The sequence below is a fragment of the Eubalaena glacialis genome, chromosome 16 (genome assembly GCF_028564815.1).
Source record: "Eubalaena glacialis isolate mEubGla1 chromosome 16, mEubGla1.1.hap2.+ XY, whole genome shotgun sequence".
NCBI classification, from domain to species: domain Eukaryota; kingdom Metazoa; phylum Chordata; class Mammalia; order Artiodactyla; family Balaenidae; genus Eubalaena; species Eubalaena glacialis.
The window spans coordinates 76585551-76602811 of record NC_083731.1 but is presented as its reverse complement, the minus strand read 5'-3'; the positions used below and the strand labels follow the sequence as shown (position 1 = coordinate 76602811).

The 17261-nt window shown below is 36.9% G+C and overlaps 1 long non-coding RNA gene across 1 annotated transcript in view; it reads right to left on the bottom strand.

Annotated features, from left to right (window-relative positions):
• Positions 1–572: 572 nt before the first annotated feature.
• Positions 573–17261, bottom strand: part of LOC133076497 (uncharacterized) — a 106940-nt gene continuing 90251 nt past the window's right edge. Inside the window, exon 3 of the long non-coding RNA XR_009697542.1 lies at positions 573–923. This is a non-coding gene — a long non-coding RNA (uncharacterized LOC133076497). The remainder of the gene's footprint in view (positions 924–17261) is intronic.

The window sequence follows — 17261 nt, the reverse complement described above, 5'->3', positions numbered from 1 at the left end:
ATAAAAAACTGGTATTTTATTTGTGTCAGGCTAAAAACAAATCTAAACAATCTTTTCCAACATTACTTGAGGAGAATAATACATTGCAGGAGACGCAATTTAGTGATAACCACAAAGTCAGGGAAGAAGTTACCTCTGGGGTGTAGAGAGGGGCAGCATAATGTATTATGGAGAAGCATACACAAGGCTTCAAAGATACTGACAGTGCTTGCTTTACTTATTCATTTCAGTAATGGGCCTATAGGTGCTCTTTTTATTTTAATTCTTTAAACTGTGCGCATGTGCTATGTGTCCTTTATTCTATGTAGGACAAAGTTCACAATAAAAAATTAAAGATTAAAATGATTTTAAAATCACTGAATGAACACATTTTGGCATCCTGTATATCCGTTGTTAGCTTATCTATTTGTCTTTGATAATTGCAGTGTTAGATTATTTTATATATTTTTCTTGGTACGATAAAATTCTTTGTTTTGTGGGTGTTAGTCCTTAATCTGTTTCAATTAGGATTAAGTTGTGCTTCAAGTAAAATAAAAAAAACAAATAACAGTGTGTTAAAAAATATAGAGGTTTATTTTTTCTCACATTAAAAAAAATGTCGCGGATGCAGGCAATCCAGGAATGATGTGAAGGTATTGCTCAAAAAGTTCTCAGGGACCCAGGCTTCTTCCAGCTTTTTATACCATGAACGTTAGGCTCTGACCTTGTTATTCATAATATGAGATAGAACTTCAGCATCCCATCCTAGTTCCAAGCAGCTGTATAAAATGAGCAGGATAAGATGAAAGGAAAAGCTGCAATATATTCCTATTCTCATCCCATCGGCCAGATCTTGGTCACATGGTCATTACTTCCTGCAAGGGAGGTTGGGAAACGTAGTCTTCATTCTGATGGCCATGTTGCCCAGCTAAACATCTTATTTTCTATGAAAGAAGAGAAAAAATACTGATAAATACTGAGTTGCCTGAGAATAATGTGGCATTATTAACCATAAGAAATAGTGTCTTTCTGATGATTATGTTTACATATTTTAAAAATCTTTCTCTCCCTTAATTTTGAGTTTATCAAATTAGAAACTTCCTCTGCTGAACATACTTAGTATGCCATACATACTAAGCTTGCTGGAATTGCTATATCTGGCTATTCCATAAACTGACACCCCTCTGATTAACACAGAGAACAATTAGGTATAAGTAGAAGATATGGTGATACGAGAAGGTCTTCAAACATGAAGCACCCACATACAAGTTGAATCCAGAAACATTTTAATGGCAAACCTTCAGTTAAAAATTGCTCAAAGTCCTGAAGCTGAATTCTGTGGTCACCTACTAACACCTAACTTGGAGATTCCCAGTCTGATGTTAGAGTCTTCTATTTGGAGAGAGGGGTCTCTTGAGTTACTCTCAGCTTCAAGTCAGGTTGTCACTTAGCACAAAGATATTGTCAGGACCTGCTTGCCCGAGTGTAAAGGTAGTTAGAGAGAGAAACAACTTTTTTGTATGTATTTGCTCTCTGTCCTTCTTCCCACTGTGTTATTTCAGGTCACCTCCCAGGCTTAGGTAAGTCTCTAATGAAGACCCCACTTGGTGGTTACAATCTGGAAAGTTTATCCATAGCCTGGCGTAGTGACAAAGTCTGCTCTGTACTTGGCAGGGTGCTGACAGTGATTTAGAGTAAGGTTTCTGGAGTCAGGTTGATTTGTTTCAAATCCTAGCTCTACTATCTAGTAGCTGTGTGAACTTGAGCAAGGTAATTAACCTCTCGGTGCTCAGTAAGTGATTTGTATCATGGGTCTGATTATAAGGGTGATATATGAAAACAGATAAGTAGAGTGCCTTGCATGTATCAAGTGCTCAAAAAATATGTATCATCATCATATATTCTATATTGGCATAGATGTAAGTACAAGTGTACGTATAGGATGACATTTAAGAAGAAAGTGGGGTAGGGGCATTGGAAATTGGAATTGTTCAAGGCAAAAATACTAAGAAGGAGAAAGAGAGTGATTGAAATCCCAATCAATCTCTTGAAAACTGTTATGATATTATTACACAGAGTACTTTTCACTCCACCTTTGATGATTCTGATCACCAGGTCTGAGTTGTTACTCTAGATTTATGTGATTTTTAATTTCTTGAGCAGTAATAGATAGCCAAATTCTGCAAGGATCAAGCAATGCTTGATCAGTGAATAGTATTCTGATTCCAATCTGCCATTTCAACCTTCTCTTTCATCACTACCCTCCCTTCTCATCCAACTGCTTGCTGTTCCCTAAACACACCATGCTTGTTTCCTACGTCTGGGAGTTTGCATTAGTTACTGTTCTTACTTAAATATCCTTCCCCTTAACTATCTCTTCTACTGGTGAAGTCTTGCTCTTGTTTTAATACCCAGCTCAATCATTTTGTCCTTCCCATACTGAACAAGGTCAGTGGTTCTCTCCTCTGAGGTCCCCCAGCCCTTTCCACAAGTTTGCTGCATCCCCCATCCTACCTCATGTAATTGCTTTTCACCCACAGAAGGTCACTAGACTATTAGCTCTTTGATGGCAGGTGTTGGCTCATTTTGTTTTCTCCAGTGCCTAGCACACTGCCTGGAGTATAGAGTAGGTGCTCAAAGAATTATTGTCATGATTGAATGAACTTAAGCTCCTTAGGAAGGCTGAGACATATAAAAGTAACTATAGTATACAAGGTCTAGACCCTCAGAATAAAAACCTAAGTTTATGTGAAGTATTATAGAAACTCAGAAGAAAGAGGAATGAATGTTGTATTAACACACAATGATATTCCAAGATATTTCTTTTATAGAGACACTTGTATGGAGTCATATACTGCAAAGGAGCTAGAAAAATATGAGATGATTCTTGTTTCTCTAAATTTACGATCAAGTTAGGGAGACAAGACCAGGAAGTACTGTTCAAGATGAAATTTAGAAGTCTAGATATGGGGAAATCATATAAAACTAAATTAGCATAAGCAAAGATAACTTTCTTGAGGAGGTGAGACTAGCGTTTGATGTCAAAAAAGACAGTGTTTGTACAGCGTAGGGGAAAAACAGATGGTTTTTAAGATGTGCGAAGTAAGGAAAAGCAAAGGGAGGCTGGTGTTAAGGGAACTGCTGAAACAGAGCCCAGACTGCATGTTAGGAAGCCGTGGGAAATCATGGGAGATCAGTAGGTCGGGCTAGATTCTAATGAGGCTCTTAAAGTTACTGTTAACTAAAGTTTGAGATTTTTATGGTAGCTGAAGCAAATGATTGATTGATGAAGGGGGGGGGGAACACTGCACTGATTAAACGTTGACCATTATAATTTTCAGTGCAACAGCTGCTACTGAAATTGCAGTAATTCAAAACGAAAAATAGACACTGTTGTTCTGAAATAGCTTGGACTATTTGGAACCCTGTAGCCTGAATGCATGCGATGTGGTTTTGCTAAGAACATGATGGGGTGCGGGTTCCTTTTTTTCCGTTTTTCATAATGACTTGTTCTGTGGATTGAGAATTCAAACTGAGCAACAATTTCACAGTCAGAGTTGGAGTGTGGGTTGTATGAAGTTGCAGAAGCACTTTTCCAAAGGCTTGAAAACTCCTCCCCACTGCATCATTACACTTTCTAACTAGAATGATATTTGAAAAACATCAATCACTTACTTTCCTAGTACAAATCTACCTATTATCAACTCATTATTTACATTGTATTACTTGCTGATAGTTATTCTACCAAAAAATTTAGCCACAAAGTTTGACAGTCTATATTTACTTCAAGATAAACATTTACAAAACTAACCATGTCGTGTAAACACTTGAGGTAGGAATAATCCATGAATATAATTTACAGTTAAACTCATGGTTACTTATTGTTTTCTACCCCAGATAAACAATTTCTTTCAAGGTCATCATTTTAGATTATTTGGAATTAGTAATCTCTATAATGTCAAAAACTCATGTTATAGTTCAACATGAATATACTGTGCATCTTTGTTTATTTACTGGCACATCATCTCTGCATCTCTAATTTGCCATATCAAGAGATTTGGACATCATCCCATAGTAGATATTTGAAAACAGAAAGAAACTAAAAAACACAAAAAAATCACCACCTATGTTTTGAAAATATAATGTTGGTAGCAATAGAAAGATGAATTAGAGGGCAAGGGAAGAAATTTAAAGGCAGAGGGACTACTTATAAAATAAATGGTTAGGGCATGAACAGATTGTGCGAAAAATAGAAGAAACAGATTGAAGAGCATTGTATGTGTTGAACGGGACTTGTTTTTAGACAAATTGAATCGACAGGTACATATAAATGTACCTACCAGTGGTGCAGTCCCAGACATGCTTGCTAAGGGTAATAATGGAGCTCTCTGGGTTACTGTAAGGAGAGAATGGCAGAGGTTTCTCTGGGTAGCAGGTTGTTACAGCAACAGTATCATGTCAAGTGCAAATAGAGTCCTGTTGTCTCTGCTGGTGACCAGTAGAGGTTTTCAGGAGGCTGAAAATGTATAAGCATCCTGGACAACTAGTCTTTTTTTACAGAAGAGTGATTATCAAGTGGATATCATAAATGTGGTTAAGACTTGAACAGAAGCAATATTTCATCTAATCAAATATTTATGGCACAATTAAACTCAAAAGCTTTTGCACAGCAAAGGAAACCATAAACAAAACAAAAAGACAACCCACAGATTGGGAGAAAATAATTGCAAATGATGTGACCAACAGCGGATTAGTCTCCAAAATTTACAAACAGCACATGTGGCTTAATATCAGCAAAACAAACAACCCAGTCAAAACATGGGCAGAAGATCTAAATAGACATTTCTCCAAAGAAGACATACAGATGGCCAACAGGCACATGAAAAGATGTTCAACATCGCTAATTATTAGAGAAATGCAAATCAAAACTACAATAAGGTATCACCTCACACCAATCAAAATGTCTATCATCAAAAAATCCACAAACAATAAATGCTGGAGAGGGTGTGGAGAGAAGGGAACCCTCCTGCACTGTTGGTGGGAATGTAAATTGGTGCAGCCACTACGGGGAATGGTACAGAGGTTCCTTAAAAAACTGAAAATTGAGCTACCATATGACCCTGCAATCCCACTCCTGGGCATATATCTGGAGAAAAACATGGTCTGAAAGGATGCATGCACCCCAATGTTCACTGCAGCACTGTTTACAATAGCCAAGACATGGAAGCAACCTAAACGTCCATCGACAGAGGAATGGATAAAGAAATGGTACATATACACAGTGGAATATTAGCCATTAAAAAGAATGAAATAATGCCATTTGCAGCAACATGGGTGGACCTAGAGATTGTCATACTGAGAGAAGTAAGTCAGACAGAGAAAGAGAAATATCGTATGATATCGCTTAAATGCAGAATCTAAAAAGAAATGATACAAATGAACTTATTTACAAAACAGAGACAGATCACAGACTTAGAGAAGGAACTTACGGTTACCAGGGGGGAAGGGTGAGGGGAAGGGATAGTTAGGGAGTTTGGGACTGACATGTACACACTGCTACATTTAAAATGGATAACAACAAGGACCTACTGTACAGGGAACTCTGCTCAATTTTATGTGGCAGCCTGGATGGGAGGGGAGTTTGGGGGAGAATGGATACGTGTATATGTATGGCTGAGTCACTTTGCTGTGTACCTGAAACTATCACAACACTGTTAATCGGCTATGCTCCAATATAAAATAAAAAGTTAAAAAAAAAACCAACACACACACAAAATGTTTATGGTACTGAAACAAGTTTTGTGTAAAAGTACACTCCTTCAACCTTCTACTCTAAGAAAGAATAGTTGCTTAACATCTCTGTGCTTCTACATTGCTCACCTTTAAGACAGAATAATTATTATGCCTATCTCATACGCTTGTAATATATGGTGCTTAGGAAGTGTAAGTTAAGTAAAATGTTAATGTTAGCCATAATTATTGTTGTTATTATCATCTTCCTCGCATAAGTATGTAGCACAATGTAGTAGTTAAAAGCGTGAACTCTGGAAACAAAATACCTGGGTTCTTTATTTTAATATGGCACGTTTTAGCTGTGTAAACTTGGGCAAGTTGTTTAACCCCTCTGTGCTTCAGTTTCCTCATTTTAAAAATGGAAAATAATAATTGTACCTACCTCATAGAGTTGTTATATGGGTTAAATGAATAAATATTTATAAAGTACTTAGATTGGTGCCTGTCACATAGTAAATATTAAATAAGTATTTAATAAACAAGCAAACATAAATGATTTTTATTAGATTCCTCTTGTTCTAACATTTTCATAATACATGCCCTTTTATAATAGTTTTTTTAATCTAATTTGCTCTTATAATTTTCTATGGCTTCTGAATTTAAAGAAAACAAAAAGGCAGGCAGAAAACTAAAATTTTTGCATTTCTACTTTGTTCCAGGCACTCTTGGAGGTATTATATCACTTAATCCTCACAAAAACCACATGAGGTAAGTTTTATTTACAGCATGCTACAGATAAGAAAAGAGACCCAGAAAATTGGAATAACCCAATGCCTCACAGGTGATAAATATTTAAGCCTGAATTTAAATCCACATGCCTTTGATTCTAACATTAATATTCTTTAAATTATACACAGAATTTCTTAAATAAGTTTAAAGTAAATAATAATTTTTAACAAATAATCATGATAATTGCTGATTATCATCATGTGATCTTTTATTCTCATTTTATTCTTATCAAACCTTACATTTTTAGTAGTGAACATTTTTCTCTGTACATTGTAAAATACATCAAATTATCAACTTGTTATATTATTCCAGGGTGAGGGAGGTACAGTATTCTACACGAGACAGACATTTAATGGTTAATTCATAATTGATTAGTCAATGAGTGGTGGAGTCAATGGAGAATATATCCTAAACCATGACTTTAAAAGCCCACTAAAATATATAATATATGCAATTTTCTATCATAACCATATCATTTGCTTTTTTCAAACTGCCTTATACTAATTCTTTATCTTATAAAAATTATGTGTATCACATTATATCTAATAGTTTTATTAGGTTTTAAGACGACAGTGAGATTGTTTTATGCCCTTTTAGACAGAGGAAAGAGCCGTTAAAGTTATTTTTCAGGAACTGATGTGTGCCTCAAACTTAAGAGTTCATCACATTTAAAGCAGAAAAACAGACTGCATCTTGGGCTTAAGACGAATGAAGTTATTTGAGATACACAAAATCCATCACTGCATTTTTCATCCTCACCAAACTTAGACTTAATAAAAATGACTTCATCTGCTATTTTCAGGTTAATTTTCAGCTCAGCATTTTGTCAAATGGTATTTCTAGCTAGAGTCCCCAGTTGCACAGAAGCAGTGATTTCCACATCAAAGTTTAAAGGAAAATAGAAGCACAATTTCAGATGGCAAGAAAAAATAATTACTGCTGTTAGTCACTCCTCAAGGGCCAAGGAGAAAATGGAAATGAGTTTAGATGTGGATGAAAAGGTTAAATGTGTTTCCTCTTTGTCACTGCTATGCATTCATTACAAAGCATTCTAATAGCGTCAGAGGGGAGAAATAAGGATGCCATAAGTATGTTTTCTCTTTTCAAGTTCAAGTAATTCATAATTTCTATTGCCTAACTTTTAGAAAATCCAATGAAGATATTTTCTACCTGCAAATTTGCTAGTGGGTAGTTACGTTTTTCTGTTCATATTATCTTAACATACACTTAGAATGGGAGCAATGTATCCAAGGATTGTTTCAATGATACAGTTCAACAATAACAATGCCAACTCCTCCAAGGTAATCTATTAAACTCTTGTAAACAAATGCAGTATTCAATGTACATGTGTTTATATTTCCACCTATCATTCTGAGAAAACCAAGCATCTCCATTAAAAAAACCCATACCTTAATCTAATACTTGTATAAGCTACTGAATACTGACTTTTGGAAAAAAAAATACAAAACTCCCAAACAAATTCACGGTTAGCTAGCGTTGTATGCCATGAAATATCATCAAGTTTGTGACACTGAAAACTTTTCTTAATAATTACTGTTTCAAGAAGCGAGAACTTCTTTTCCAGATATTGGAGCAAGTCCAGTCGTATCTATGCCTTATACAGGAAAAGATTAAAATATTTGTAAACAGAGACAGGGAGGAAAGGCTGAAATGTAGTTGAAAAAATTCAGCACGAGAAACAGAAGTTATGTGTCTTCAACCATTACTTAGTATGTTTTTCTTAGAGATGAACAAAGGGAAATATGCATCGGGGAGAGGATTGAAATTTGCTGTAAGGAGAAATATTTTTAACAAAATGAATGTTGTAGATGCAAGAGATTTTCTATTTCCCCTTCATTTCCACACTCTGTTTTTATCCATCCTGCTCTGTGCCCTGGGAGGCTGAACTCCATCAGTTGCACAGGCTCCTTCTGACTTCCAGTTGGATTTGGCCCATGGGAAGTATTAGCACGTGGAAGGAGAGTGAGGTCCTAGTATTTATCTCCCAGCTAACCCTTGCCAGGCTGCAGACTGGCAGTGGTTTTGTCACACTACAAAGGCCAGAGCGCCTGCTTGGCATCCCTCTCCTATAATCACAGCCACAGTGAAAGCAACGGTGACGTTTTCTCATGGGTTCCAATTCGCTTTGCCCTTGAGGTCTAGGATGCTAAGAATTTCCTGTGTTTGCTAGTCCTGAGGCGTGTCATCCCTTGTTGTTTTTTTTTTTTTTTCCAGTCCAGCCCACAACTTCACAAATAGTTCCTTTATTAGACTACATTTAACTACCCCATTTAAGGGTGCCATCTTTTCTGTCGACAAATATATGGAAGCAAATAAATGCATTCCCAGTATTAAAATTTCAATCTCTTTCTTTAGCTATTAAAGAAATTAAAATGTCTTTAAAACAATTTAAATGTTTTTTGGGGTTCATAGATAACAGGCGACTTCTCTGGACTAGGTAAGGCAGGTAATTAATGATAATTTAATGCTTAATTTAAAGTTTAATATTTTCCTTATGAGAGTAGAAAAGTGTTTCACAATTTGGTAAATTATTATGTCAAGAGAAACAAACCCAGGCAATTTTTATGGCACTTCAATTGGGAAATTATGAAATTTTCTCATATGCTTTTGATTGTTATGCCCTAATTGTAATATATCAAATAACGGTATCTCTCATTTTTTTCTAAGTTTTAAACATTTATTTACCTATCACACCATCTTTTAAGCAAAGGCAAAATTACATACTGATACTACTGTATTTGAGTCATTATCAATATGTTAATGTTCATATAGGTATCAAAGAATGAGTTTTGATTTTAAGACCCACAACAGCTAAGCCCCGAACATAATGAATACAGGCAAGCTGTAGGGATGACAGGAATGTTCATCTTCAATCCATTTTTGACATTCTCACTCCTGTCATTCACTCCTCTCCCAACTGCTCAGTATCCTTTTCCTCACACCTGAATATAATTGCTTAATCAACCAAGTTCAAAACAGAAATGAGGATGGTAGGCTGCTACATACGTTTTCCAATGTCCACTTTCCCAACTCCTCTTATCCAATGTGTATAACCACATAAACACACTTTACTTGCTGAACTCCACCATGATAATTTTATTTATCTGGCCAAAGGGCAAAGATAATAATTCTCTACTAAATTTAATATGAACATGGAAAAGCTAACCCATCAAATTTATCACTCAGTATGTATGTCTATAAAACGTCTAAAGGGTTCATATATGAACAGATCATAATGTTACATTATAAACGTATATAATTCACAAGATGGTATCAATATAGCAATTTTACAGATGAAGAAGTGGAGACTCAGAGAGATAACGTGATTTTCAAAAGGTTATGTAACCAGTAAGATACAGAACTTGACCTTGAACTCAGGTCTCTTAACTCTAGTTAACTGCTTTCTTCATCACATCTTGCAAACATTCTTTGATCAAGTACAGTAGAAAAACCATTACAACACTAAGTACCCAAGTCAAGATAAGGAGAGAAAGGGGAAACTGAGATCACTGATAGGAAACATCACCAAGTTGAGAATTTTTCCTAGGACCAGCTTTATCTGAAGAGGATAAAGCCTGACAGGCGCAGTCTTTGTCACTGGCCATTAATCTCAAAAGCAGATTCCCAGCAGGTGCAAAGGAAAAGGAGGGAATGCAAATTTCTTCTCCCAACGTTCTGTCTTAACATCTCTACCTTAATCTCTCCCAACAGGGAGAATTAAGAAATGGGTTAGAGATAAGAATGAGTATCATGGGTGCTGCTGTCACTTAGACTTCGGAGACCGTGTGCAGATTCCAAGGACCCACACTCATGTTCACAGTTCACTCCTCTCTTATCGCTTCAAAGTTATTGACCAAGTTGCCGACAAAGATTTATAGCACTGGATAAATTAATGCAAACCATTACTTGATGTGATACTAAGTAACTGTTGGATTTGATGCCTGGTTATTTTGTTCACGTAGCACTCACTTCACTGGTACACGCATGCAGACTCCAAACCACAATGGACGTTCCAAAATTTGACTTGCACATTGTTTTTTTTTTTTGATTCTCAGAAGGAATTACTTCCTTACTGAGACCCATAATTTAGCAAGGGAAAAAAAGGAAATACAATATATTCATAGTACTAGGAATTAAACCAAGTAGAGTATTAACTAGATTGAATTACCTTGAATGTGATGTTTGAACATGTGTGGGTGCTTATTTCCATTCTTCAAGCATTGATTCATGCAGCTGACATTTGTTGAGCACCTTCTATGTGACAAGCACATATCAAGGATATCAGAAACAAAGAAGAAACTCTGATGGTCTCAATGGCTGATAAGCCAGTAGACTGGAGGAAAAGACTGAGGTGCAAATTCACCAGAGTTCCAGCTTGAACATCCTTTGAATACAATTGCAGTCACATTTACACAAATACTACAAATGGCGTACGGAGTCCCACCGTGTGCCAGTAGGACCTCAGGTCCACTCTCTGGGAGTCCTAGGGTGGGATATCTCGCGTCCATCCATTCCACTGCCTGTGCCTTGGCTCCCCGACCTGACTCCATGCCGCATGGCTTCACTTTCTACTCTTTCCAAGAACTTCCTCTTAATGTTCCCACCGACTGCGTTGCCACCGCCATCTTGTGTTGAGCAGCCAGGGCAGAGATGCGTGTTCATCCCCCACTCGGTGACAGGTACAGGGCCAGCTTCACGAACGTGTGACCGGTACAGTGGCACAGGGCTCGAGTTTCAAAAGGGCCCAGCGCTTGGAGTTTAGTGCTCTACTTTCACCGTCTTGAAATTCTTAATAATTTTTTCCTTAAGTATATCTTTTTGAGATAAAGTCCAATGCGACGGTGCATAATACACCAGAAGTTGGAGCCTGAATCCACACACAACTGCCAGCGCCACACCTCCCCCACCTCCCGGACTCCACGGGGGAAGTTCTGAGCTGCCGCTTCCTACCCTCTCACACCCTGGGTCCCGTCCTGCTTCCCCTGATTGCCTCCACTCCCTGACCCCTGCCATTTTCCACCCAGGGTAGCAACAGGGCCATGTTGGTAGGATGAGGTCTACGTTCTTCTTGTTGCCCTTCACTCCCACGACAGCTTGGGCAGGGGTCACGGGGAAGGTCAGGGTCACTTGTGTACGCCTTGTGGTGTCTAGAGGAGCCGCGGGGTGATGGTTATCCCATCCCTGGGCAGGCAGTGTCATAGCATGTTTGATGGGGGCAAGCTTCTCTTGCGCACCTGATCCAGATCCAAGTGTGTATCAACTTACGGGATGCAGTTCCTTGGGGGCAGGGTCACCCAGTCAGCCATGGTTATGATGGTTACCGATAGGAAAGGAAGATTTACTTCCTGCCCCTACTGGGGCCCCAGATTTTCATTTAGTAGCGGGGCTGCAAATTCTGTAGCTGACCCCGAATAGGAACATAATGCCAATCGGATATCATACAGAACAGAAGAAGAAGAACTTATTTTACTGTTTCCTTTAATATGACAGAGTACAATGGGAAAGGAAGACTTTAACCATGTTAGAATGACATATAGTCAGAGAAACTGATGCTTGGAATATGGCCTTGATTGGCCTGAGGGAACGTCCATGCATAGAGGTGTTGAGGCAAAGGACATGACTCATATGGTTAAAAAAATTAGTTATATACAGGCATATAAAAACTAAGTGAATATATTGAGAATTACGGAAACCAGATTTCTCACTGCTTGAAAAAATGCAAAAATAGAAATGGGGAAGGTGAGAATAAATCCTGAAGTGTTGGATTGGAATTGTGAACTCATGGTTTTTAATATATAAATAGATGGATGGGTATAGAAAGAGATACAGATCCAAGTGAGCATATACATATGCGTGTGTGTATATATATTCCTAGTTCTGCCTGCTGAGAAGTTCTAGAAGCCCAGGAGCAATGAGCACACCTAGCAGCCTGATCTTGGTTTATAAATACCGTTCTCCACTGAAGAAGATCAGGACTCCTTGGGAAAATGGATGATTCCAGAGCAAGAAAGGTATAAGGTGGAGCTGGAATTCTGTGTGGTACCAGAAAGGAAAGAAGGGATTGAAGAATATTTGGACATGGCAAAGGAGCAAAGGAATCACCTTAAAAGGGCTCTTACTGTCCAAATATGGGACAATTTCAGCAGCAAAATAAATAATGATAACAATTAATTATAACTCATTGAGTAAGATTGGAATCCATGAGTCCATGTTGATATAAATATGTAATGAATGAGTGAATAAGTGAGTGAAAGAAAGGATTCCTCTACATAACAGTAAAATGCCAACCATTAAAGCCAGAAAGAATGATGAATTTAGAATAGCCCCTTCTGGCAGTCACCACCACAGTAAAAGTTGATTCAAGAAAGAATAATCAATGGATGTTTAAAAAAAAAAAGAGTGAAAGTTTGAAAGAAATGAAATATTTACCTAGTCTCAAAGTAGCTCCCCACTTACTTTTTTAAGTACTTATGATTTATTTAAAAATTGAAATAATAAGCTGATATAAATAACAATTTTTATTAAAATATTTATTCAAAAATTAGTGAGAAGACTGGCATTCCTCAATTTTTTGTAAATCATTAATATTGGGATTACTAGAAGACAGCTAGATTCTCGTATCTACCTCTACATTTACTCTGATGTGACATGTTGTTCTGGTTGAACTACATAAAGAATATGCAGCTTCACACAGGTATGTAGCTGAAAAATGAAAGGGTGTTTTAACAGCCTTTGCAGATAATGATGGATATTCTTCTTTGGCACTATAGCAAAATTTAACATTAATTTCTTAAAACGTATCTAAAAAGGTTTTTTATGGAATAAAAAATCTATCGATGAAATTTTCATACTCAAATTCCATTTATCTTGTATTTTTTTAATTAATAGGCTTTACTCTTAATGGTTTTATACTTATTTTAAAAAATGAGCAGATAGTGTTGAGTTCTCATATACACCCCTACCCCACATACAGTTTTCCCTATTATTAAGATCTTGTGGGATTGTGGTACATCTGTTACAATTAATGAGTCACTTTTGATACAATATTATTAACTGAAGTCCATAGTTTACATTAAAAGTTGCTCTTTGTGTGGTAGAGTTCTCTGGGCTTTGACAAATATATAATGTCATATATCCACCATTACAGTGTCATATGAAATAACTTCACTGCCCTAAAAATCCCCTGCACTTCATGTATTCATCTTTCCCACCACCACTACTCCCCAGATCGCCAGCAACTATCAAACTTTTTACTGTCTCTGTAGTTTTCTCTTTTCCCGAATATCATAGTTGCAATCATATAATAATTAGCCTTTCCAGACTGGCATCTTTCACTTAACTGATATACTTGTATGATTTCTCTATTTCTCTCCATGGCTCGAAAGCTCATTTCTTTTAATCATTAAATAATATTCCATATTACTACAATTTGGTTATGCATTCACCTATTGAAGGACATCTTAGTGGCTATCAATTTTTTGGCGATTAGGAATAAAGCTGCTATAGGCATATGTGTGCAGGTTTTTGTGTGAACATAAGTTTTCAACTCAGCTGGGAAAATATCTAGAAATGTGATTTCTGGATAGTACAGTAAGACTGTAGTTTTGTAAGAAACTGCCAAGCTGTCTTCCAAAGTACCATTTTCCATTCCCACCAGTAATGAATGAGAGTTGCTGTTGCTCCACAGTCTCTATAGCATTTGGTATTGTCTGTTTTTTTGGATTTTAGCCATTTTAATAGGCGTGTGGTGGTACCTCATTGTTTTAATTTGCAGTTCCCTAATCCTATATGATGCTGAGCATCTTTTGTATGTTTATATGCCATCTGCATGTCTTCTTTAATGAAGTATCTTCAGATCTTTTGCCTATTAAAATTTTTTTTTCTTATCGTTGAGTTTTAAGAGCTCTTTGTATATTTTGTATACAAGGTTTTATCAGAAATATGTTTCAGTCTGTGCCTTGTCTTTTCATTCTCTCAACAGTGTCTTTCACAGAGCAGAAGATTTTAATTTAATAAATTCCAAGTGATTAGTTTTTCTTTCAAGGATTATCCTTTTATTGTTGTATCTAAAAACTCATCATAAAACTAAGCTTATCTATATTTTATCTTATGTTGTCTTACAGAAGTTTTATATTTTACATTTAGATCTATGATTCATTTTTAGTTATTTTGTGAAAGATGTAAGATATATGTCTAGACTTTTTCTTTTTTTTTTTTTGCATGAATGTCCAATTACTCCAAAACCTCTTGTTGAAAAGACTATCTGTTCTCCATTAAATTGCCTTTGGTCCTTTGTCAAAGATCAGTTGACTGTATTTGTGTCGGTCCATTTCTGGGATCTGTATTCTGTTGCATTGATCCATTTTCCTGTTCTTTAGCTAGTACCATGCTGTATTAATTACTATCACTTTATAGCAGATCTTGAAGTCAGATAGTGTCAATCCTCCAACTTTGTTCTTCTGCAGTATTGCATTATCTATTCTGAGTCTTTTGTCTTTCCGTATAAACTTTGGAATTGTTTTGTCAATACCCACAAAATAACTTGCTGGGATTTTGATCACGTTGAATCTACAGATCAAGTTGGGAAGAATTAACATCTTGACAATACTGAATCTTCCCACTCATGACAGTGAAAATGTTAATTGAGTCAAACTCAAAAATAGCATTCAGATTCCAATATGAATGAACATATCCTATGCAAATCTTGAGATTACTTAGGAAAGTAGAAACTGGTAAGCATTTCTGATCTATTATTGCATATGAAATAACTTAAATACACCAAAAAATGGTCCAAGATACTCGTAAGTAGAATAAAATCTCTAATTAAATGTATATACAGTATTGCATAGAATTATATTGTCTGTGTTGCCTTCTACGCCCTCAGCATCTAGGCTTTCAAATGTTCTCTCCATATAGCTTGATTCAGAATCTTACTGTCTCCCTGTTTTATGTATTCAAGTAGTGTTTTATTCCTTTTCAGCTCATTTCCACAAAATGTAATATTTCATAATATTTTCTCATTTTCATCTATTTATTGGACTTATCCTCTTTATTTGGTGAAGCACTTTTTTGGACACATTGTTGGGTTATTCCCTCTCTCCAGTTTTATTGAATGTTTAGATGTTCCTATAGCCACTCCCTCTCATCTGGAGACTATTATGTACAATCTAATGAAATATTTTACATTCAATAACATGTGGCGTGCACCTGGTTTCCTTCTGCTTTGCCTCATAGAATCTCTCAAACAGAGCTCCACATCAAGATTGAGAGTATTCTATCTCAGAAAGCTGTGAAGCTATACAAAAGGAAAATAGATTCAGATAAAACATATCTTACACCTGAATCTTATGGTAAGTCAATATTTGAAACATTTTCTGGCTGAAATGTGTTTACTGAGTAAAATATGTGAATTCTATCCATTTTTGTCTGGCTTTAGAGAAGAGGAAAGGGAGTGCTAGGTGACATTGCCAGGAGATGCCAAATTTCAGTAGAGCCATATGAAATAAGCACATTTCCTAAAAACTGTCAGAAACTCCCTTAGAAATCCATGGAGAGATGGAGATCTTCTACGATAAAAGTACAAAATTAGAATTCAAAACCTTATAAATATACTGAAAGTTAAAGTACAAGTAAGTGTTTCTCAATGAAACAGCCAGTGACAGTGCTGTAACTTTTTATAAAGTTTACTGAAGTTCAACTTCTAGTAGATTCTGTCAGTTGACTGGGATTAATGACATTTCATCACGTGAAATTTCAAATGTGTATAAGAGATTTAACATGCTGAAATGCTCGCACTCATCTGATCTTAGAAGGTAAGCAGAGTAGGCCATGTGAACACCCAGGAACATGGGGTTTTGAAAAATTGGGGCAGCTGGGAAGGAACGCCAAGGCAAGGGGAGATTTTTTTTCACGCTCAAGGTGGAAGATACAAGAGTACGTTTCTTTGCTGATGCAACTATGAAATGAGGCAGCCTGTGTCCACTTAGGGTGGGTTTTTTTGTCCTCTGAGTAGCATGATGACCTTAGGGTTATGCCCACTCAGGCAGCACCTGGTGAGGAGTTTACTGAGTTTGTTTGTTTGTTTGTTTGTTTATTACTTAAGAAGTAGTAAGATGTAGCAGAACAAATATAGGATTTGGATCTGACACATCTAAGATGTAGGGGAACAAACATGGGATTTGGGTCTAACACATCTAAGTACACTAGCCTAGAAGACACTGTTTATTAAGCAATAATGTGGGAGGGGCAGGAGCATTGCAGAAAAGCTCTCAAGGGTGGTTGCATCCTCTAGGCTAGGCTGAGGATAAGATATGTCATCACAGACCTGGGCTCCCTGACTACACGGGGGTGGTAGAATCCCACAATAACAGAAGCCTCATAGAGCATACTCACTCTGGCCTTCCCATCTCTCTGAGTTTTTAATCCCTTCATCACCATCTATGACGACATTTCTGTTTCACTTAGTGTGAGCCTTTATTTTCCAAGCTTCTGAGAGCCAACCTAGCAACAGATTAGCACCATCTCCCAAGGGCCTTTTTGAATATTATGTCCTGCTTTACAGGAGAGTACTTTTTATCAACAAACACTCACTTATCCGACTCTATATCCTGTCCCCCTGGATCCAGCACAGGTGGGATCGAGCCCCACGTATACTGTTCTGTTCATGTTGCCTTGGTCCCACGACTACTTCTACATGTGGTCCTTTGTCTCCGTTAGCAAGCCTGGTACTTGGCTATCTG